Source organism: Lactuca virosa, chromosome 9, assembly GCF_052849685.1.
Source record: "Lactuca virosa cultivar CGN04683 chromosome 9, Lactuca_virosa_CGN04683_v6, whole genome shotgun sequence".
Classification (NCBI taxonomy): Eukaryota; Viridiplantae; Streptophyta; class Magnoliopsida; order Asterales; family Asteraceae; genus Lactuca; species Lactuca virosa.
In genome coordinates this window covers 164,151,680-164,167,250 of record NC_136434.1, presented here as the reverse complement: position 1 = coordinate 164,167,250, position 15,571 = coordinate 164,151,680, and the positions used below count along the sequence as shown (strand labels likewise).

Below are 15,571 nucleotides of genomic sequence, written 5' to 3'. Positions count from 1 at the left end.
AAAGTTGTAGTGGTCGTGACAAGGATTACAGATATATAAAGAATACCGAAATCCGAGTTATAACGAAGAAGTTATGACTTGTCGAAGTTTCGCGACAAACCGGCACGGTGCCGAATGTCGTAAAAAGTGAGTTTTTGATAAACTACTTTTTGGATTTAGTGATCTAAATGAAAGTCGTAATGTTCGTTAAACCGAGAGTAGGTATAAAAAGAACGCCCAAATCTGACTTCGTATGACGAAGTTATGATTTTTCGAAGTTTCAGCTTAGCAGTAGACAGCTAAAAACTCGAATTTTAGATTGAGTGATTTTTTAGCCGACACGACCTAAACGAGAATCGAAGGTCTCGTCAATAGTAGCACAACGGTAAAAAGACAGACGAAAACGGACGTCGGATGAAAAAGTTATGAATTTTTAACGGATTTCCTGTCCCGATCTGTTAAAAATAATAATATAAAAATTAAAGTCAAAACTAGCCGACGAAGTCTAAACGAAAGTTGTAGAGCGTAATTTTACCTACGCGTGCATATAAAGAACGTCAAAAACGAAGCTCGTATGCTAAAGTTATGGATTTTAGAAGTTTTGGCGCGAAATCGAGAAATATTGTCAAAACCGAGAAATCTCGCATACGTGGACTTCGGCCACGTGTCCTCGCCTCGCATCCGACGCATGTCCAAAATGTTGCTGAGTCATCCGAGCTGCTGAGTCATCCGAAGTGGTCCAGTGAGAAGGCGACGCGTGCCCCTTTCCTCGTGTCCGAGCCTTCGCATGATGCCACGGACCCCCCCTTCCCTCATCGGATCTGGACTTCGGTCCACTTAGAAGATGACAGCGAGCCCCTCGCATGCGCAGCCCACGTGCGAAGCCAGCTGCCCCCTTCGGATCTGCTGCCACCTAGGAGCTTCTCAGCCGTCCGATCAGAAGCTTCCCCCTATAAATAGAAGGCTGCGAGCCTTCTCGGATACATTTGGAAATTTGCCACTTTTAGCCCCTTTCTTCATATTTTCTTCATTTTAATATTCCCCAAAGCCCCGGTATCGATTATAAGCCCCGGAATACGCCACGAAGTGCCCGAGAAGCCCGGAAAATTTATCTTTTCGGTTTCGAAGCCCGACCCTCGCAAAACCCGGTTTCTCAATAAAACTCCCGGTTTTATTAGAAACGAACGTTTTAGGAAACGAATTGCTGGCCGATTATCATCAAATCATGTGAGTGTGTAGTCACTTTCATCTTACACCTAGATATGAAGTATTTTCTATAAAATACGTGCTATGTGTAATTATATTAAGTGTTTATTTGAGGTGACTGTTGAAAAGATGTTTTATACAAGTTTTAAACTGTATATGTATTTTATCTACAAATATGTTGGGTAGAACATGGGTAGACGAAATAGTCGATGTGTGTTAAAATGGTGAGAGGCCTCAGTGTCGGTGTTGTTGTTGTTGTTATTGGTGAAGTCGTCTAACGGAGTATAGGTGACGACCACGGACTTTTCTAGACAGTCCAGTGGCACACTAGCAGGTTCGCAACTTGTAGGTGTTGGTGAACTAAATGTTCGCTGGCGTACTCTATCCCCCTCATGGTTGCCTTTAGGAAATGTATGGCTGAGGATACCCCTTAGCAGTAGTGTCCATCCCGGTGATATTCTTTAGGCTAGGTCCCTTGTGATAGGTGTTTAGGGACGTAAAGTGAGGACAACGGGAATGGGTAATCAGCGTTATTGTTGATTGGTGAACTTAATAAGTTTATTATTATTGTGGGTTGAAAACCCTATATGCTCACCAGGCTCCCAAGCCTGACCCATTCAGCTTTCGGTCACGTGTTCGGTCCGAGCTTTCGGTCAAAGCCTCGCACGTGTTCGGTTCACGAGGGTTCTCGGTCTCGCCTCGGATTCTCGGCTCAGCTGTCTCGCTTGCGGCTCAGCAGCGGCGGCTTGGTGGACGGCTCAGCTTAAATAAAAGGGAAACGGATTTGGGAGTGTCGGGGATCGAACCCGGGACCTCTAGTTCACAGCATCACGCCTTAACCAACTCGTCTAGGAGGCTCTTTGTGTCACTCTTCCGAAATTTAAAATATAACTCGTCCTTTTCGCATCTAATTTCGCAAATTGACAATTTCAACCCAAAAATCAATATCCTTTTATTTTAAAATCCATTTTCTTCCAAAAATTTTAGTTTTTAATTTTTTATTTTTAATTTTTATTTTTATTTTTATCTTTTGACTTTAAAATTTGACCTTTGACTTTCAAGTTTGACCTTTGACTTTAAACTTTGACTTGTTCATTTAACTTTCAAAATTTCAAATTTAGCTTTTAAGTTTGACTTTTAAGTTTGACTTTTTAAATTTGACTTTTAGGGTTGACTTTTGAGGTTTATAGTCAAAGGGCATTTTTTTATAAAATGAGTTCCTCATCCATTCCGGTAAATGAAGTTTCATGTACTCCATCTTGTGATAAAACTATTAAATTTTTACAAGAATCAATAGATCTAATCAAGAGAGAGAATGAGGACCTAAAATATGAAAGATACACCATTAGGAAAGAACAAAAACCGTTAAAAGCTCAATTAGAAACCAAAATCAAGGATTTCCGTAAACTCCAAGAAGATTACAGCAACAAGTGTGAAAATTATGATCACATTAAGAAAAAACTTGCTGCTGTAACTGAAGAACTTGACGCTTTGAAAATTAAGTGTGGAAAAACAGATGTTAGTTTCAAAAATTATACTGCGTCAAGTCAGACTGTCGAGTCCTTATTTGAAACCCAATTAAAATTCAAAGATAATCAAAACAAGGGTCTAGGGTATGATAATGTTCCTCCACCTTTCAATCATAACTACACATCCATCCCTATGACACAGGAAGAAATTGACAGGGAGGCACATCTTCAATATGGAAAACGAGCTGGATTTGTGTCAGGAGGAGTTATTAATGTTGAAGATTCTAATGTTTCTACTTCCAACGCAGATTCGTCAGTAAGCAAGGGAAAGCAAGAGAATGAAAAGATTGTGTCTGATAATGAGATCGTTTCAAAGTCTGATGTTTCTGTTTCATGTGCAGGTAAAGTAGCAGACGATGAGAACAAGGAGAACACCATTGAACAAACCAACATCTCCTTGAATTCTGAATCTGTTGCTTCGAACTCAGCTACGTTTGATCAACCTGCTGTTGAGAAATACAGGCCACCAAATCAAGTGAAACAGTCGACTTGTTGCAAGTGTGCATGTGGGAACAATAAGAGACAAGGCAAGGATACGCCACCAGGGGCAGGAAGAAACAACTCCACAGTGAAGAAAAAGACATGTTTTCACTGTGGAACACCTGGACACATTGCCATAAATTGTCCAAATCGCGCATACGTTCCCTACTACGCACATGGCTGGCAGAAAACACCAAGAGGGAGATACCCCAAAAGAAACCCTTCGATGCCACATTCAGACAATAGCGACTGGAATGCCACGAAGGCCAAAAATCAATCCCACAAGGTCAAGAATCCAACTCCCAAGGTCAAGAAGGGAATGTCGGCCAAGAAGCCAAATCCAAGAGATGCTCCCATGAAGCCAAAATTAAAGTCATCTCAGTGGCCGACATCAAGATCAAAAACAAGTACTGAGCCCCCCATCAGATCGAAAAAGAAATGGGTTAAACCCAACTACAAATGGGTTCCAAAGGCTCACTCTCCCAAATCTTCTAACGATTCTAATATTTCTTCATCTTCTGTTTGTGATAAGCAGGACATGTCATGGGAGAGAGTACTATGCAAGGATGACAAAGGTCAACCCAGTTTCAAAATGGACTGGGTTCCAAAGACCAACTGATCCCGCTCGGTGTCGGAACAGCTATGGAGGCATATCATCAGACTTCGGTTTGTTGATAGTGGCTGTTCCAGGCACTTGATAGGAGGCATCTCTCAACTGTACAACATTCATAACTTTGTTTGAGAGTATGTGTCCTTTGTGGGAAAGGAAGAAATGAAGGGATCACACATGGGGTTAGTGCTTAACGATGTGAAGAATTTTTGGATCTGTTCTGAGATTACGCGTGCTGTTCTCAGCCTTCTGGATGCAAATTCAATCGGTGACTTACGGTTTGAGTTTTCTTCTCTATACTCCTGAGTTTTTCTTAAGCTGATTCGCTTTAAAGATTAATTTTTGTTTAGGTTAGTTTAAATTTGCGCATTTCAATTTCAATTTCATTCTCACCCATGCACAAATTTAGGGGGAGAAATAAACCAAAAACCAAACAAACATTAGAAAATCAGAAAAGCCAAAAACAATAGAAAATCAGAAAATCCAAAAACATTAGAAAATCATAAAAATCAAAAATATTTGTTGTGAAGTGATGTGTTGGGAAGTGATATCAACAAGTGATAACGGGCAATCTGAGTCTGTGTAAAGTTCCAAAGCTGAATTGTCTAGGCTCTGTGTTCGATGCGCTGGTAGGCACAAAGAATTTAACGGACTTGACTAGGTGCAGATGAACTTAAGGAATCTAGAGACTTGATAAATCTTGACCTAGATAGTTCCGTTTAGCCTGACAATACGACGCTCGGATAGGTTGAGCAGGGAGATATACATGAGAATCCACCAGTCACATTAAGAGAACCCATATCTAGAACTGTGGTTTAACTTTTCCTCGATGTACGAATTCTGTCCTTAATTCCGGTATTGATAGGGCGACTGGGGAATTCCGATAAAGTAGGTCTGTAGAAAATTATTTTCTTTCTTTCTTACTGTTAGTCATATCTTGCCTCCTTTACGTGATTGGAAGAGATCCGACCTGGACTGCAACATATGCAAATCTATTTCTCTGCATATTATATCTATGAAATTCTTCCTATCTGTTAGCCATATGCTGTCTCCTTTGTGTGATTAACAATCCGACCTGGTACACAGCATATGCAATCTTCTACTTCTTAATCCCTCTAAAAACTATAATTAATAATAATCTGAATCTATCCTTTCTATGAATAATAGTCTGCTCACCTAAAGTAAGGAGTATCTCGTAAGTTCTTGATTATTGGAGTATATCAGGAAGCGGGAAACATGTTCTAGTACATCTAAAACTGAACAATTCTAGATTGTCTGTAGATCTCGCTGCTCAACTTAGGTGGACAACAATATCCTTGGTCGTTGTCAGATGAATGGTCCTCAGGAAATATTATCTAGGAACATAGGATCAACTTGTCTTGTCATCTATAGCAGGTCCAGAATTTGTCATAATTTTTCGTGCTTAAGTGGACCACAATACTGGTGATCGACCAGATCTATTCATAAAAGGAGAGGTACTGATAAATGGCAAATGATTGTCTAACAACTATGATCCCAAAATCATGAAAATTATTAATTTTAGTTAAAGACTTAATTTTAGGTTTGAATTAAAATTTTATTTCAATTTTATTTTACTCTATTTTTAATTCTTTTAGGATTTATAAATCTTAGGCAATTTTATTTTATTTTATTTTTATGAATTAATCCTCAAAGAGTGTTATTTTTAATAAAGTGTTGAGTATTGGACCAATTTTTTAAATAAAAATGTTGCAGCCCATTAAGATTTGGAAATTGGGTTTGGGATCCGGGTTTGGACTAGGTCATGAACCGGGTATTTAAAGAACAAAATGAAATCATTTTTGGTTCCCCTTCTCTCAAGAATACCGAAAACCTCTATCTCCTCTCCAAAATCTCGAAATTTTTTTTGTGTTATTTCGTTCAATCGACCCCACAATCTTGAAGGTATGAAGATTCCGACCATGCCCATGTAATTTTTACCGAGAATCGACCGTGAAATCGTGGCCAAATCGTGAAAACATGAACTGTCGGCGTTTTCGGTTCGGACGGCTTTCGGTCCAAGCCGAGTCATTTTCGGTCGAGCCGGCTCAGACGGCTTTCGGTCCAGCTGAGAATTGCTCTTCTTGGCTTTCGGTCTAGCTCATTTTCGGTGTGAAATCTGGCTTTCGGTATTGACTTGTGTGTTGGTCCTTAGGTTTTCGGTTTGACTTTCTTGACCGAGAACCTAATTTTTGACTCATAAAATTAATTAAAATGGCCAAACTATAGGAATTAAATTGAGAAATAAAATCAATGCATTTTAATCAAAGGATTTCTCATCTGGTCTGTTTTGTGCAGATTAAAATGGCAAGTTTCAAGGTTGCAGAAAGTCACAATGTTTCCATTTTGCTTGATGATCCTCCTATGGCGCACAGTGAATTCAAGTCAATGATGTTCAGGTTGCGTGAATGCTGCATTTTCTCAGCAATCACTTGGAACCCCATAATATACTTGGATTTAATCAACGAGTTCTGGAGTTCAGCTAGCATCAGAAATGAAGGCAACGGAGCGCAGACAATTGAAGCAACTGCCAAAGGACGTAAAATTGTCATCACTGAGCAGTTTATCAGAGACACATTGAAGATTGATGACAAGGCTACTTATCCTACCGACATTGATCTGCGAGTTGTTGATGAGTACCTTGAAAAGATGGGATATGAAGGCGCTTTCGCACCGACCCTCAAGAAGCTGCTACCTCCATGCTGGAGGTTTCTGGCTCATGTGTTTGTTAACTGTATATTAGAGCGTAAGGGTGGAGCGGACGAGATCTCTTCAAGGAATACTCAAGCTATTATTGCACTGGCAGCAGGAATCGACTTTAACTTCTCAAGATTTATCTTAGAAGAAATGGTCACTAATCTCAAAAGGAAGGCGAAGGACCAATTCCTGCTTTACCCTCGGTTCATCCAGATTTTTCTCAACTGCCTCTTTCCAGACCTTGCCAAGACGGGAGAGATTCTCGACATGAAGGCTTTTGGACCAAACACAATCAGTCTGATGAAGCAAAATCGAAAAGGGAAAATCATGTTCCAAGGAAAGTACCCTTTCGAGAAATTTGGAAAATTTGCCGAGCTGACCGACTCTTCTGAATCCCATGGGTCACCTGAGCAGACTTCAACTGATCATGCATCATCAGATTATGCAAATGTATATGATGATGTAATCGATGTTTCAGACCATGAGGAAGAAACTGCTGCTGCTCAAAATGTCAGTGTGGCTGAAGAGCATAATTTCACAAATGTGACAATTCAAAGTGATTTTGATGGAGGTTCCACAGAAGAATTCACCGAAACTGAGGAAGGAGAAGAGAATGAAAGAGTTGATCTGTCCGGCTATGACAGAGATGATATTGCTGTACAATTTACTGGACTTGAGTACACTTTGTCAAATGAAGATCTCGACGACATCTTCAATGATATCGATGATGGTGCCAATCCAACACCGGAGATAAGGAAAAATGTTGACAACCAAGAAGTTGAGCCTCTTGTTCCCGTTCAAGCGGTTGATTCTTCAATTCAAATGGACACCTCTTTAGGGATTCCTCCCCTTAAAAGGGTGATTTCTACATCTGAGCCAATTGTGAGTGAAGCCCAGACAGACCTGACCTCCCAGCCCCCGATGAAAAGACAAAGAACTGATCCAAGGGTGGGGGTTATTTTTCCTGACCTAACTCAAACCACAGAAACTCCTCCACTCACAACTGCTACCTCTTCTTCATCCATGCCCATTCAGGAAGGCCCCAGCTTGATTCATGAAGTTGGTGGCTCATCTGCTGGCTTGAGTTTGTCTCCTCCAAGGCCTCATCATGACGTTGCCTCTGTAAGGCTTCCCATGCATTTGGCTCAGAATTTAAATCCAACACACTCCTCACGCGAAAAAGGTATATCCTTTGAGGAGAATATATCTGGAGATGATGACGCCTCAGTGCCTAATTTGAGAAAGGAGATTAGTGTGCTAAACCAGAAAAATATCGAGCTTGATATCAAAATTGCAGATCTTCAAACTGAGAACATCCAGCTCAATAATCAAGTTGCTGATCTTCTCAAGGAAGACGCTCAGAAATCAAAACAGATTACGGATCTTCAGACACATTTTGGCCTACTGACCGCCAGCTACTACGATTTGAAGAAGAAGCTGGAAGATAAATTTGGCGACGAATTCAAGTCATCCGTTGACGATCCAAGATCTATTTTCCCAACCAAGATGCTCCCATAGTTCCAAACCCTAAAAGATCAACCACCGTCGTTAACCGTTTTGAAAAGGAACCGACTCAAGCTCCGAGTATAATGAAGTTGAAACGCACTAAGTTGGCCCAGTCAGCTGAAAAGGGTCAAATTTTATTCAAAAGGAGCTCGGAACATAATGCCCCCTGGGATCAACAAAAGATCACCGTTACGGATTTGGGCGAACATCGTTTCAGAGACGTTTATGGTGATCGGTCAGGAATCATCTCGTGGGGATTCCATGACACGATGAATATGTTTATGGTAAGGAGAAAGAGCGGCAACACTGAGTTATACAAGGACGCTCACGATTTTAATTCCTTCACAAGAATTAATCTTACGGAGCTATCTAAGGCTCCCTTCTCAAATCCATCAAACAATCCCAGGGCGGGTCAGTTCAAATCATTTTTAGAAGATCAAGTTGCTAAGGGATTCCCTTCAATGAAGACTGCTGAGTCAATAATCAAGATTTACCCTAGCATCATTGATCCTAAAACAAGTCGGCCTCTTAGATCAGTGATGTGGCCAGCTACCGCTCAAGTCAAGCAAATTCCTGTCCTTCAAAATTATCCAGATGGGTCTCTCACATCCATGCTATATTGGGTGTATTATGAATCCACTGATGTTGTTGTCATCAAGCTTAAAAACGATTGTGTCCGCTTATATGACAAAAAGGATTTGCTTCAATTCGGTAAGTGGGACATACATCAGCTTTCCATTCATCAGATCGTTGTGGCTGAAGACATTTTTGAGCCGGTTGCAAAAGAATACACTTCGATGGTGGCTGCAATTATTGAGAAGAAAATGTGGAACGGTGCTATGGGAAATTCTGATGTACTGGTGTTCGACAAGAGCTGAATCATGCTAGTCCCAAACCAAGGGGGAGATTGAAGGGCCAATATATTTGGTTTGGGCTAGGCATTAATGCATGGATGGTTTAGGGCTGTTATTAATGTGTTTTGGACATCTTTTGTGTTTGTATGAGTTTTCGGTCTAGGTAGGTTTTCGGTCAGGCTTTGACCGAAAACCTGTTTTCTGTCTAATGTGTATTGCTATAAAATGTTGTCAGGTTGTCAGAGGCATGTCTGGTCGTTCTAGCAAGTTTTCGGTCTATCCAAGTTGTATCCGACATTTCATAGTTGAATTGTATGCAAGCTTGGTTGTTTAATCTTCTTCTTCTTCATTTCTATTGCAATTGATTGATCATTAGATAGATCCCACAGAATTGGGACCTAACAAAATAGTTTTGCATTCCTAAATCCACCAACACAAGTCTAGGGATACAACAAACGCTGACATAACAAAAACTTCAAAGTATTTTTAAAGTATAAAAAACCTATGAACTCACCAACATTATGTTGACCTTTCAAACCACATGTATTCATACATCACCATTGGAAACAAAAGATATTACAACAATAGCTAAGATGTGACTAGTAGTCTACCAAAAAGCATAATTACCAAGATAAAACTCAATGTAATAAATTCAAAGTCTTTATGTAATTAAACATTTGATAAATGGAAGTGATATTTATTTTATAAAAGGTATGTGTAATCTTTATTTTTGATACAACATCTCAATATCGCGCCACCTGACGTTTTTGCCGCCGACCGGGGGTGTGGAAAATTGGTATCAGAGCTAAAGGTTATAGCGAATTAGTAATTCTTTAGGAACTACAACTATAACCTAGGGACATATAATCTAAAAAGGTTTTTCCTCAGATCTAAAACTAAAAGTATTATTATTAATTACACTATTGATATACTACTTACGGGAGAGATGACGAGTTTGAACTGTTGCTTAGGTTGCTGAATTTCAGAACGGCTATATGCTAAAATGGTTCTGCCATCTGACATTTCTCACCTGACCAGTCCTTACTTGATACTCTTGAAGTAAAAAATAAAAAATTAAACAAGTTTTATAGTATATTGGTCGAGCAAAAACTAGATAGAGAACTGATCAGTTATGTTTTATTATGGATAGGCCTAATGTACTACTAAACTTAAATATGGTAGATGATACTCTAAACGCTTGTGAAATTAAAAATAATAACCAAATATAAGCAAGTAAAACCAACCAAGATATAAAAAGAGAGAATACCTACATAAATACATCATAAAAGTATCCTACATATACAAAAGATAGAGTACCAAAAGTAACCTAAGTAGCAAACAAGGAAACAAACAACTAAAGATCCATGTTGTCATACTCCTCACCGTCACCATCATTGTCATCATCATCACCATCATCGCCCAGATTCGTCCTACATATGCTCGCTCCGTCCCTCAGGTAGGGATGATGGGGGCTAAGAAATCATCCGCTCTGCAAGCCGCTCACTCACGGATCTCATCAGCCACAGATGCTCTTGATGAACCTCTGACCTAAAATCATGAAACTCCTTACGCACCTCAGACACACACCTAGACACATGGTGTGCGTCGATCTCAGGCTCCGGACCCCGTTGAGTAGCCGGTGGCATACATCTAGCTCGCTAATGGAAAAGACCAGGCACAAACTCTAGTTCCTCACCATGCTCTGGATTCACTTGACAATAGGTACAACAACATCATCTGGAGGAATCCTCCATATCTGGTCAGCTCCATGCTCGATCACCCATATCGTCTTCAGGGCCCCCTCGTCTAGGTCCCTGATAGGATACTAAGTCATCCCATGTGTGTCAACGTGGTAGGACCTAGTCAAACCACTAATGAAGTGACCGCTGCAAATCCTGCTCCTCGGCTGATCACCCGAAGCTAGGCTAGATGATAAGAATCACGTCATAGCTTAGGGAATATAGAGATGAACATTGGAGAGAAGTAGGCACCACATAGGAAATAAATTACCTAAAGAAATCTTATCGTGCTCCTCCAAATGGTTATACTCCCTCGACTCCGAGAGAATACAACTATCTAAATATGACTCAAAGAAGGGATGGTCAACATCATCAACATAGCAAATCTCTAATTGCTACCCCAACTCCACCAGATTACAAGAACGGGCAACCTCACCCAGTCTGAAATAAAAGACTGAATCGTCAAACCAAATCCTTGCATCCCGGTTAAACTAGACTGTAGAAAGAAACTCCAGACAAATCTCCCTACAGATGACCTCTCGAATCCCCAAAACGTGACGTCTTGCGTGAGTAACAAAAGTCACAAGGCCAACCTCATCATGAGCAACCCGTGTGAGGAATGGCTCTAACCATGCATTCAAGCCCAAGTCTCCCACCACCTGCCAGTCGAGAGCCTGCGGCACACTGATCTGCCTAGATAACATATCAAAACCCCTTCGGATGTAAGAAGCTTGTTCTGCAGCAGAAAGGGTATCCGGAAACGATAAATGAGGATGTGTGGGCCAATTGTGGGGAAACAGACCCACACGTTGTCTCCGATCCATCATGAAACCTGAGGAAATAACAAGCAAAACATTAGATAAAACTTAAAATTTAAAATTTTGGGCTTTTTCCCCTCGCGAGCAATTTAAAACGCATGGCGTGCAAATTGAAGATGTGCCGCATGCATCTTCAAGTGCTCCGCTTGCGCCAAGAACAAATGGCGACAGATCGAGCCCAGGGCCTAATTCTGTCCAAATTTTGAACTAAAAAGCACTGAGGTTCGATAAACGAAGTGTATACAAGCATAAATCATCACCAATTTGACCAAAAACACAACAAATCGTTAGATTTACGCGAAAACCTAGCTTTTCTCTTAAACCCAAAATTCCTCAAATTAGGTTTAAATTAATGAAATTTAAAGGGAATCGAGCATAGAAGTATGTTAATCGGACGACATTATTAACATTTAACCACTAAATTCAACATTTTTCAACCATAATAGTGAGGAACCCAAAAATCTTCATAAACCCTAAAAAGATTCAAAAGAAATTATGTAGATCATTAGAGCTAGATGAGAGTAACAAAATGTACCTGAGTAGTAGAGAAAATGAGGAGTGGAAAACGACAAAACCCAAAAAGTGCAGCGTGCACGTCACGTGTGGGACCTGATTGGAAAAAAAGGGGATGAGGACAAGAGATACACAACAACAAATAAGGGGACCAACACACACCTTTTATATGACTGGCACGAGTGCACACGGCGCACCCACTTACGCGAAGTGCACCCCCAAAATTTGGGTTTTGACACTTTTAACCCCTGAACTATTTTTCATGTTCCCTTTCAACCCAAAACCCTAAAAATATTACCTAGAATGTCCATAACCTAAACAAATGGGCTCTGGATGCACCAAAATGTCATAAATAAAAAAATGAAGCACAAACAAACAAATACCAAAGAATGAAAGCAACATAAATCAACAAGCCTACCTAGAAGCTAATAAGCACACACGTTGCTAAGAATTTAAACAAATACAGCCACCCTCGGCAACAGAAGTGCATCACGAAACGTTACATTAAACAAAATGAAATGATACTAATCATTAGGAGTTACGATAATTTACAAACTCACAAAGTAGTAGTAATATGCCTACCATTTTAGGATGAAATAATGACAACTTAAAGACCAGCTATGATAGATTTTACCACCATCAAGGAAATGGTAGCGCAGCAAGTCTCGAACACCTTAAGAGATTACACAGTCAACATAAGAGAGGGATGCACAAGCATGACGACAATCAATAAAGGGACATCTGCCAGAATTTCATGAGCAAAAAGCCACTATCCTTCTATAAATATGAAGGAGTAGATGGCCAAGACCACTAGAAAAAAGAAATAGAAACACTCATGCGGACCCACAATTGTGCTAGGAACAGTTGGGTTAAGTTCACCACATGCACCTTCATGGGTACAACCTTAGCTGGTGGAATGCTAAAGAAAAAATCTTAGGAGTAAATACAACATTTGCAATCCCTTGGGAGCGTATGAACAACATGATGATAGAAAAATTCTGCCCCAAAAGGAAAATACCAAAAGTAAAGCAAGAACCACGTCACCTCACAACAGAAAGAACAAGTCTGCCAGCGTATGCCAGACCTTGTGTGAGTATGGCCACCATCTACCCAACAATGATAAAAGTAGAGACTCAGGAGATGAGGAAATACACTCAAAGACCAACTCCAACGACTCAAACTAACACCTATCGAGAGGGTAGAGCGTTAGCTGTAACATCCCAAAATCCAAGACCAAAAATTTTAAATTAAGCAATTATAAAACCATTTGTCTAAAAACCATCACAGTATCACTCATAACAAAAGCCAATGTATCGGTAGTCAAAACATGTCATGATAAAACATAATCAGAGTATCAATCCAAAAGATCTCTAGTGCAGAAAATGTAGTGTGATGCGATGCGATCCTGCCGGCTCCGTTCCTTTTGAAAACGAAGTACCTAAACCAAAAATTGTAAACCGTAAGCACGAGGCTTAGTGAGTTCCCCCATCATACCACATACCATACAATCACATAATGTGTAACGCCCGTGTTTCTGGGCTACACATTAGTATAATGATGAAATAGTCAAGGTCAACCATTGTAACTCATTTTGAAGTAATAAGGAGGAAGTACTTGAATATTATGTGAATTATGTGATTTTATGTGTTTTACACTTGTTTATAATGATATAATAAATTAAGAATGAAAATAAGCGTCAAAAATAAAATGTTAGATAAACCCAGTATCTATGAAGAACGTTGTAATGGTAGTGACAAGGATTTCGGACATATAAAGAACGCCGAAATCCAAATTATAACGAAGAAGTTATGGCTTGTCGAAGTTTCGCGACAGAACCGGCACGACACTGCGTGACGTAAATAGTGAATTTACGATAGAATGCTTTTTAGCCTTAGCGATCTAAATAAAAGTCGTAGTATTCGTTAAACCGAGAGCCTGCATAAAAATAACGCCCAAATCTGACTTCGTATGAGGGAGTTATGATTTTTCTAAGTTTCGGGTTAGCAGTATACAGCCCGGAGTTCGAATATTAGATCGAACAATTTCTGGCAGACACAACCTAAACGAGAATCTATGGTCTCGTTAATAGTACTTCAACCGTAAAAAGACAGACGAAAACGGACGTCGGATGAAGAAGTTATGAATTTTTAACGGATTTTTCCTGTCCCCGCCTTTAAAAATATAACTTTAAAAATAAATTCAAAATTAGCCGACATAGTCTAAAAGAAAGTTGTAGGGCATGTTCCTACCTATGAGTGGATATAATTAACGTCGAAAACGGAGCTCGTATGCGAAAGTGATGAATTTTAGAAGTCGGGATGCGAATATGCGAGAGTGATGACGTGGCATGATCTCGGCCCTCCCTTGCTCCCCACGGTCTCGCACTCAGATGCTGACACTTGTCACTTCGGACGCCCAGCATAGCCAAGGAACGCCTCGTGTCTGAGTACACCCTGCGTACGAAGGAAGGACGCTGCGCGATCTCGTATACTCGGTCCAGGAGAAGCCACGTCGCACCAAGCCGCTTCGAACACGTGTTGTACGAACTTCGCAGTATGCCACGCGTAGATCAGCAGTATGCCCAGCATACCAAGGCCTCGCACCCTTTAAAAGGGTTGCGAGGCCAACCTTTCAATTCACACCTTTTCCACTTTCTTTCTCTCTCTACTCTCTCTCTCTGGCCTACCAAAACCACCCCGGAGCCTAGGAAACCTCCCTAGCATTACAAGAAAGCCCCGAAGAGCCCGAAGGCTCCGAGATAAAGAGTTTTTCGGTTTAGAAACTCTGCCCCCGCAGAGCCCGGTTTTCAAGCAAACCTCCCGGTTTCGTCAAAGGAAATCATATTTTGAAGAAGTGAAGCGTTGTTAAAGTTGGAATCACCACCTTATGAAGTGAGTGCATAGTTACTTTCATCTTACACATAGATATGAAGTATTTTATATAAATTACGTGCTATGTGTGCATATTTACTTGAGATCTGTGCTGGATGGAAGATCCAAACTTTTTCTTTTCAGATCTGAACCTTTTCTATTCAGATCCAAACTTTCTTTTTCAGATCTAAACGGTATATGTATTTTATACTTGAGACATATGCTGGATGAAAGATTTAAACTTTGTTTTTTTAGATCTAGGCCTTTTTCTTCAGATCTGAATCATATGTGTATTTTCTTTCCAAATCTAAACTTTTTCTTTAGATCTGAACCGTATATGTATTTTCTTTTCACATCTAAACTTTTTCTTCAGATCTGAACTGTATATGTATTTTATATCTACGAATATGTTGGGTAGAACATGGGTAGATGAAATAGTTGGTGTGTGATGAAAAAAATAATTTGGAGGATGAGATGAAAAGTGATATAGATCATGAGATGAGGGTGAGGGGTGAAAAATGAGAGAAACCTTTACCCAAGCGTTGGCCCCGTCATCTAGCAGAGTATGGATGACAACCATGGACTATTCTAGACGGTCCATGGAGCAATATCAGGCTCGCAACTTGTAGGTGTTGTGAACGATATGTTCACCCGGTGTACTCTGAAAACCCATTGACATGTATTGCAGGTGGACTCCTGCAAATAATACTGTCGATAAATGAGAGCTATGGACTTAGCACCCGTTAGATGAA

General features: G+C 40.2%; 1 long non-coding RNA gene across 1 annotated transcript; it reads right to left on the bottom strand.

Moving 5' to 3' along the window:
- Positions 1-10,128: 10,128 nt before the first annotated feature.
- On the bottom strand, positions 10,129-12,054 carry LOC145135673 (uncharacterized). The gene is made up of 2 exons (XR_013719955.1): positions 11,972-12,054; positions 10,129-11,450 (listed from the first exon to the last, which is right to left on the bottom strand). It is a non-coding gene; the product is annotated as an uncharacterized LOC145135673 (long non-coding RNA).
- Positions 12,055-15,571: the final 3,517 nt, after the last annotated feature.